Source organism: Diadema setosum, chromosome 21 (genome assembly GCF_964275005.1).
Source record: "Diadema setosum chromosome 21, eeDiaSeto1, whole genome shotgun sequence".
Lineage (NCBI taxonomy): Eukaryota > Metazoa > Echinodermata > Echinoidea > Diadematoida > Diadematidae > Diadema > Diadema setosum.
Window position 1 is genome coordinate 5,326,657 of NC_092705.1, and position 10,041 is coordinate 5,336,697.

The following is a 10,041-nucleotide window of genomic DNA, read 5'->3' on the forward strand; positions in this document are numbered from 1 at the left end:
TGCTTATTTTTGTTCAAATTAATTTCATTGTAAACATGGGCCTGATATCGATGAAATTCTAATGAAGAATATCATTTTTTTTAAGTTTTTTTTTTTTTTTGTGTGTGTATCATTCTGTTCGCACTGCAAGTACACACTCAACAGTAACACGTTCCCATTAATCGAAGTTCCAGAGGAAAATGAGCAGTGAGGACACAAGTCGTACATGGTAAATTCAGGGAGGTGGGGTCTTCCACCTCCCTGGTAAATTGGAGCTTTATTCGAAGACGTTTCACATGAGCAAGCCATTTAGCAAGCACAGTATATCATTTTACAAAACTCGGCACTCGGTATATCGTGTACAACATAAGCAGGGAGGTGACTCACCTTGCTGGTATATTAGCAGGGAGGTGAGACTAAAATTCTCTCACCTCCCTGGTACACGGGAGGGTGCCTTTTTCAAGCTAAGTTACAAATCACTGGTCACTTTCACTGACATCGATCACTTGTGTTCAGATTATTTATGGGCTGCCTTACGCGGCATTCTCAAAAGTGGAGTGAGCGTCAGGTGGTGTCCGTTGACAAGCCACGAATGATTTTTTTTTTTTTTTTTTTGGGGGGGGGGGTAGGATAATAGTGCTGATTGATATAATGATGTATACATAGGCCGTGAGGTAAAAGAAATTTCATTTCAATTCAATTCAATTCGATTTTATTGTCCGTTTCTGGAAATTTGTTTTGTTAGCATGCATACAAGTTACATCGATAAAATACATACAATATACAGAGCACACATTTAACATGGATACATGGACATGATAAACACACAAGAGATATACAGCAATATGTCAATGTCATTGTGAGAAATATATAACATTAAAGGAATATTAATCTGTATAAATCAACGTTGTGTTGGGTGTGGTGTGCATTAACATACACAAGTGTGTAAATATGTATCAGATTTTTAATAACTATATAAAACTTTTAAACAATATTAATTAATACATATTTACGTCTAAATAAGTGATTGTATATATAAAAATCTCGAAGGCTATTTACTTGCGTGTGTGTGCGTGTATATGTGTATACGTGTGTGAACGTACAAAAATGTAAGTCTATGTTTTTTGACAAAACCGTATAAATTACATCCATACGATTGTTCTTTTGTTTTTGTTTTACAACAGCTGAGATAGTGTATGATATAGTAATTTGCTAGTCAACTGTTAGGATGGCGTTAACAGCTGTCTGTGAAGGGTTATTGTATAGGATCGCATATTATAACATAAAAAATCTACGGTTTAAAGATGTTAAAAGAAATGACAGTATTCAATGAAACATTGTGCCAACATCCATGTGACGTTTACATGAATGGTTAGTCCAGCGTGGCACGACATAACTACGTGCATGTATAAGGTTGAGCCAACATTGGTTCGAAACCAAGATGTGCTCCACTAGGAATTAATCACCTACACAGTGTTCAAAAATTCATTCTGCCCCCCTCCCCCGCAGAAAAGTGGTGTTTTGATGTGCTCGTCACTTAATTTATGAAGAGTATTTTGATAATTTTCTCCTTCGTAGGCATTTGTAAAGATATAATTGAGAAATTTATTTGAAATGTATTTTCCATGATGTTTTGATGAAGTAATAGAACTGATGTCACAGAGGTTATTTGTAAAATATTTGGAGTGATTACTAAAGAGGATGAATTTAAAATGGAATACAAACATGTATTTTAAAGGTCCTGTTTACCGTTGAGAACAGTGATTTAAAAAATGTTCAAGATATCACTTTTGATGCATGTGTAGGTCATTCCACATCCCACCATATAAAACGTTTTCAATAAAGCATGAAATATAAGGAGATATCACTATTTTTCTCACTAAACCATAACTGTAGACGGTTTAATCTGGAAACATTTTTATTATAACTATTGTACACATTTTGTATGTCTAAAAATACATAACATCGATGATAATGGTTCAAATATTTACATTGGTTGTTTCTATCCCTAACGCACATTTAAGAACTACTTTGAAGCACCGATGCTGGGTTTTTGTTTCATATGCAAAAGGTAAATGATGCCTTTACGTTAGAATATGAAATTTTGCATACATGTACTTTCTTTTCTATTCTCTTGTATAGGAAGTCGCTGGAGACGTCATAGATTGCCTGATTTTCTTGATCGATTATAATTTGTTGAAAATTAGAATGATACCTTTCTTAAGAAAGTTTTCCTCAATCTTTAACCAACAATATTTTCCTATTTGCCAAGGGTTTTTTTTTTTTTTTTTTTTTTTTTTTTTTAAAGAAGTTATCTTTAGTTTGGACTTCCCCTTACTTTAGGTTTCAGACCTGTAAATTCATCTATTTCAACGTTTGACGTATCTCAGATCAGCAAAAGTTGTCGATTTCTACAGCCTGGATGCACTAGGATGCATGCAGAAAATGCACAGAAATTGGTTAGGAAAAACATATATCACTAATACTAAAGTAGTCATATGAGCGGTTGAATTGGCAGAAAGGGATGGAACAAACTTTATGAACATCCCAGCTAGCAGACGGAGGTCAAAAAGACGTCTCAATTTGGTCGCAATTACATGGTCAAAGTTGTCGCAAGTCTGAAAATGATCAGAAAATGACGTGATTTCAACGTCTCTTTGAAACGAATTTATCACGTCATGTTATGGACCTCCTGATGTGTTACGTCAGTTTTGCGACGTATTTATTACCTAATATTGGTGACATATTGATGACGTAAAATTTACGTCAATTTTGCGACGTAATTTTTACGTCATAAACACGTATTAATGACGCAATCTACGTTGGTTTGCAACGTATTCATAGCGTTATTTAAATGACGTCTTAATACCGTAATATATACTTTGTTTTACAACGCATTTATGACGTCATATGAGCGACGTATTAACGTGAAATTTTCTTCAGTTTTGCGACGTATTTATGACGTCATATTAGCGACGAACTAAAGACGTAAAATTCAAGTCAATTTTGTGACGTATTATTTACGTCGTATTTACGACGCATAAGTGAAGTTAAATTACTGTTGCTTTGCAATGCATTTATCACGTCATATTAATGACGTATTATAACGTGAAATTTAGGCTACATTGTTTTGGGACGTATTTATGACGTTATATTAGCGACATGTGAACGTTATGTTCCCGTCAGTTTTGCGACGTCTTTGTGACGTCATATAATTAGGCCTACGAATTATAGAGTTTTATAGTTATATCAGTTTTTTTTGCGACGTGTTTATCACGTCATATTAATGACGTATCATAACGTTAAATTTACGTTGATTTGCGACGTATTTATGACGTTATATTAACGACATGTGAACGTTATGTTCACGTCAGTTTTGTGACGTCTTTATGACGTCATATAATTAGGCCTACGAATTATAGTTTTGTAGAGTTATAGCAGCTTGTTTTGCAACGTATTTATGACGTATTATAACGTGAAATTTAGGCTACATTGTTTTGGGACGTGTTTATGATGTTATATTAGCGAAATATGAACGTTATGTTCACGTCAGTTTTGCGACGTCTTTATGACGTCATTTTATTAGGCCTACGATAGTTTTATAGAGTTATATTGGTTTGCTTTGCAACGTATTTATCACGTGATATTAATGACGCATTATAACGTTAAATTTATGTTGTTTTGCGACTTATTTATAACGTTATATCAACAACATATGAACGTTATGTTCACGTCAGTTTTGCGACGTCTTCATGAGGTCATATAATTAGGCCTACGAATTATAGTTTTGTAGAGTTATATCAGTTTGCTTTGCAACGTATTTATCACGTCATATCAATGACGTATTATGACGTTAAATTTACATTGTTTTGCGACGTATTTATGACGTTATATTAGCGACATATTAACGTTACGTTTACGTAAGTTTTTCGACGTCTTTATAACGTCATATAATTAGGTCTACTAATTATAGAGTTTTATAGAGTTATATCAGTTTGCTTTGCGACATACTGTCGTCAGAATGACGACATTATCACGTCATTACTGTCTTCAGAAAGACGTCGAAACTATCAACAATAAGAGGAATTTTTGTTCAAATGGAAGATATAAAAATGACGTCATTATTTAGACTTCAGAAAGGCGCAATAATTGTCGTTTGTTTAACATAAATAAGCAAAGAAAGCAGACATCATTTAGACGTCTTAAACTGACGCCAGAAAGTCGTATTTCTGCTCAAATGGATGACGTCTAAAAGACGACATATTTGTGACGTCTTTCTGACGTCTGGGTTGTTATACAAAGACGTCATAAAGACGTGTAAATTACTAATTTAAAGACGAGACTGACGTCAAAAAAAAATCTTTTAGACGAAAATAAACAAAGATACTGGACGCCATATTAACGTTTCAAACTGACGTCAATATGTCGTATTTTTGCTCAAAAGGAAGTTGTCCAAAAGACGTCATACAAGAGTCGTCTTAATGACATGTAAATCACAATTCTAAAGACAAGATGTACGTCAGAACGTCATGAGCACGTCGTTTACACGTCAATTCATGACTTTTTAACGTATATTGGAAAACTAACAAGGAATACATCTGAAAGACGCCTTTTCTTCAAGAACAAGGGAAATGGACGTGATTTTGACGTCATTTTGAAGTCGTGGCCAGTTGGTTTATCAGTATTTCAGTTTAAGATCTAATAAAGCGCTTGTGAGCACCTCAAGGTACAAATCATGATAAAAATCTAACCTACCCTACTCCTGCAAATGTCCTAAGCTTTATATCTATGTCTACCACCTATTCATATATAGTGGCTAGCATTGTTGTATCAGAAAAATTTGTAATGCTTTATGACATGGTTACTAAAATAGGTCACAGCAGGCTCAATCTTGAAATATATAAATATGTGTTCATAAAACACGCTGAAGTTTGAATAACAAACATTTTTTAAACAATAGAGTGCACAATTTCTGACACTTTTATGATTATAACCAGAATGTTTACTTTTTCAGACGTGAACAACGACCAGCTGTGACCTCGCTTTCATTTTCTTTCAGAATAACTCTTGATTACGATTTTTACGTTAGCATACACAAAACTTTGCAAGTAACGATATACTGCACACCTACCACACAAACACATAAACACACAAACACACAACACACATTGCACGCACTCGCACATACACACAAAGACACACACACAAAGTGTATGGAAGGTGCAATCATTGCACTTTCAGGCGCCCGCCCTCGAGTTTTCGGTGCAAAGAAAACACACACACACACACGCACACACACACACACACATTGCAACATTGCTGATAGATTCCGTACTTTTGTCCAGGCTTGGTATGGAGCTATATAGGACACCATAATATGATGGCTAACATCGTTTAAACGTATATCAGTTTCCTATAAATGCATATCATAAAAACGCGTAAGAAGCGTCTGTGACTCTGAACAGATGCTTGATGTTCCAACTTAATGAAAAGACCTTAAATTTGGCTAATATCGGGTAGATTAATTTTCTTTTGGTTATCCTTCACCATTAGAATAAATGAAATTAATTTGTGCCAAATAACAACACATTATAAAACGATCGTTTCAAGTCGCTTCCACAAATGTGTATTACTCATATACTCATGAACACACCTGGGAATCTGATACCAGTTAATGCCAGGTGATTGTTTCTATATCTAATGTATCGATCATGAAGTTTCATAAAAAGTTACGAGTATAACATGAACTCGAGTTTTGGAGCGCCCTCGGTAACCAGCTAACACGTGTGAATGCGGCTAGTGTTCTTATAAACAAACAAACAAACAAATCAGTGTATTAATATTCAATCATTTATCTTCATCATCCATTGAATCGACTAACAATAAGGGTGCTAGGCCATGTGGGCATTGAAGGGAGGGATAGAGTAGGAATATATTGATAGTCGCAATGCTTATTTAGACTGATGAAAATGATGAAGGTGAAAATATGCAAGAGATTTCGTGAAGTTGTTGATGGATTGGTGACATGAAAAAAAAAAGTATTGATAAGTGCAATATGGTGGAGGAAGATTGCTTGTGGTAATTTGTATACGATGGTAATACGAGTAGCAATCATGGTGATGATGATGATGATAAGATGATATCCAGTTGTGAAATGATAGTAATGATGTTTATGGTCGATCCCACAGAACTCTTTTCTGTGATCGATCCCTCAGTTTTATAATCTAATTGAAGCAATGATGGTAGTGATGATTGCTTGATATTAACGGAAACCAAAACCCAAATGAGCAATATGGATTGAGTGAACGCAGCAACATTAGTGAAAGTTTGAGGAAAATCCGACAATCGATGCAAAAATTATTCATTTTTATAGTTTTGGTGTTGTAATCACTGGATAAGGAGACTACTAGAGTCTATGACGTCATGTGTGGACAACAATGTAAAGAAAACATGAAGAGAATTCCACAAAGAAATCATTTTTCATGAAAATTACACATTCCATCAACTTAATTGATACTGACATAAGTTATGTTAAAGGAAGTAATCATTCCCCCTACTTTCTGAAAGCGGTTTTTATAGTATCCCCTTATCCAGTTGTACCAACTTCAAAACGTTAAAAATGCATAACTTTTGCATCTTTTACAAAAAATTGTGCGATTTTCCTTTAACTGTCACTGATGTGTTTTACTAATGTTGCTGCTTTCACTCAATCCACATTTCTCTTTGGGTTTGGGTTTCCTTGACTGATGGTCGTTTTGGTAGAGGTAACGAGGCACTTGATGAGAACTATAGGTTTGGCAATGATAAAGTGAACATCAAAAAATATAGACCTATATATCTATATTGATAGATCAATTCAAACCGTACGTGATATTAGAATGAAAATGAGTAAATTGTTGCTGTTTGCTTTATAAACGCTGTTTCAAAATGCCTTTATAAAGCTGATTGAATTAATATATTAATATAGAGATTTTATCGATCGAAATCGATGATTACTCTCCCCCAGCTTCTCTTCCCTCCCCATCTTCATCGTGGATGTTAGTGCATGAGAATTTAATCATAATTATATCTTGATCTACATGAACCTGAACTAAAAAGGAGCCTACTACGCCTTTCTGAATCATTTTTTTAAAGCACAATCATCGTGAGGTTGGAGAAGTATAAACCCAAATTAACCAAGGATCAGGTAGTGTATTCATGTTACCCAATTAGACCTAATACCCACTTCGAATCTGATTCTGCGTGGCTTAATAAACATGATCAATGTTAATAGCAATTGCTGCAGTTGTACGCCTATATAGGCCTATATAATACTTATATCATAATTCATTCCAAGATTAGATTTCCAATTTACTTTTGCAAGATATTGATGAAAACTTCGAGTTTGCATCTTAACAACAATTTGTACTCCATGACTGAATTTCTCTTTTCTAATGTTTTCATCGAGACACTCAGCGATTAGAAACATTGTAATAAGCGCTTTATAAATGATATTTATTATTATCATTAACAGCGCAATTAAGTCTTGCGAGACAAAGGAAAAGTGTCAGCAGACGGCGAACAAAACCACAGGAATACCAGTAGTGTAAGCAGACGGCAAAGCAGAACGCAATGCCGATGGCGAAGTGGAAACACGCACACACACACAACACACACACACATACACACACACACACACACACACATACACACACACACACACACACACACACACAAAGCCGTTGTTATGACAGTTCACAAGGCGGCGTGCCATTCTCACATTCTAATCTGATTCTGTGGTTAGCAGACGACCATGGTACTGTATACAAGAAAGCAACACAAGTATCGCAACCAACTACAGTACATGTAGTGCACTGATAGTCTTTGCTCAAGTGCCACAATTGGCAATTTCGACGCGTTAGGGTTACGGAAAAAAAAATCGCGACCTGTACAGTACAGCCGTACTGGTTCAGGTGAGGATTCAGGTTTATAATTTTTTTTTTTTTTTTTTTTTTTTTGTGAGATAATGAAAAACCTCTTATGAAATATGAAAGAGCATGTAAATTCCAAGAAGGATTCAATGTTTAGGCCTACCGGTATTTGAGGAAAATTGGCCTTGAAATGGCTGAGATACCGGGGTACGGTATCCAAACAAGCGATCTTAATAAAATTGACACGCCACAACTTTTATCAGGATCTCTTTGTTTGTTTTTTTTTTCTTGTTTTTATAGATATCTCAGTCATTTCAAAATCAATTTTCATCAAATAAAGTTTTGATTCCCCTTAGAATTGTATGCTCTATTTCATAGAGTGATTTCTAAATATCTCAAAAACACATTACAAGCTCAGGGCTGCCAACATTGGAAACTACGTGAGAGTCGAGACTCCCATAGGCCAATGCTATAATTTCGGAGTCAAAATGGGTGCATGAGATCAATGGAAATGCATGCAAATGAAATAAAGTTTTAGAGTGAGAAAGGACCAAAATAAGTGAGTCTCACTCTCAATGAGTGAGAGTTGGCAACCCTGCAAGCTGAATCCTCACCTCACAACCAGTAGGCCTAAGTTGGTACCAGTCCCTTTAAATTTCAAGATTTGAATTCTTTGGGTAACGCCCCATGTGTATGTGTGGCATTACGAGGTCGACCAACTCTATAAAGCCACTCGAAACTTCCCCAGCGCACCATATACTGCGTGTTGACCCCTACTCCTCTTTTGATTGTGAGGATTGTGTGACTGATGTCTTTGCAAAAATCAGTGTTCAATGCAGACCCCCTCCACCCCTTCATTTCCTTCCCTAGGTACCTATACTGCGTAGGGTGTGGTAGGGATCGGGGGAGGGGCAAGGGGGGGGGGGGGGGGGCAAGGGTGAGGCCCAGTAGGTGAGGCCCTTGTAAAAAAAAAATACTATGATAGGCCCTATAGGAGTTCTGGGGCATAGTACAGAAGTCCAGTCTTAAAAATACTTGGCTTTCCAATTTCTTCATGAAGAAGTTTATCTCCATATCTGTGAACGTGTCCTTGATAAAGGTTCTGCATTGTATTCTTTCATTCTTTCTGCACGACCACCTATTCTGTATCAAGCCCCTTGACTTACATTGTAGCATTTGCGCTTGTAAATCTCACTTGGTATATATTCTCTCTGTGAGCTACATGTGAATGATTTCTGCCTCTTTACTAGAATAAAATGAAACAGAATAAAACGGTGCACAACCCTGTGAGACAGGATTGGTAATTCATACACTCCTAGTGTAGGATCTTTGTTTGTAGTTTTTGGTGATCGGATGATTTGCAGATGAGAATAAAAAGTCATATTGGTATTTATGCTCTGCATGATTAACAAACCCCTCTCACCATATAACCATGGAGCTACCATAGCTCCATGATATAACACCAATCCACCCAGACACACACACACACACACACACACACACACACAAGTTCACACTGGCATATATCGATAGGCATACACCAAATACACACGCAAAAGAAGCTTCCTTTGCTGTGAATTTAGTACAGCTCATCGTCCCCATTTGAACTGTATGTATGTATTTCTTTGATGCATATCACACATTGTACATATGTCTGTAAAATGGTCAGGTATGTTTTACAAGACTGGATGACGAAAATAAATTGAGCCAAAATACAGGAAAAAAAAAATACAGAGTACTAGATTTCATACTACATTTTTTTTTTTCATTTTTAAAATCCTCTCATACTAACAAAATATCATTGTATCTGTGTTAATAATAATGATATTCACCTTTATAATCAAACATGTTGACATTCTAATACTAGTGTATCCCTAATTGAAACATGTAAATCAGAATTTTGTATGTTATTTCAACTAAATACAAAAGAGTTAAAGATGACAAAAGAAAAAAGAAAAAACCAAACCTTTTATCAGAAAGAAAGGAAGACGCTTCAGATAATTTGTGTTGTCATTGTAACTGTAAAAGTGGATATTTTCGCGCGAGTAATTTTCTGTGCTCGGCCGAGTAAGATGAATTTTGCATGTTTTTTAATTCTGCGGAATCAATACATTACATCTTGGTACATGTAAGCAAGCAAAAATATTTGTGT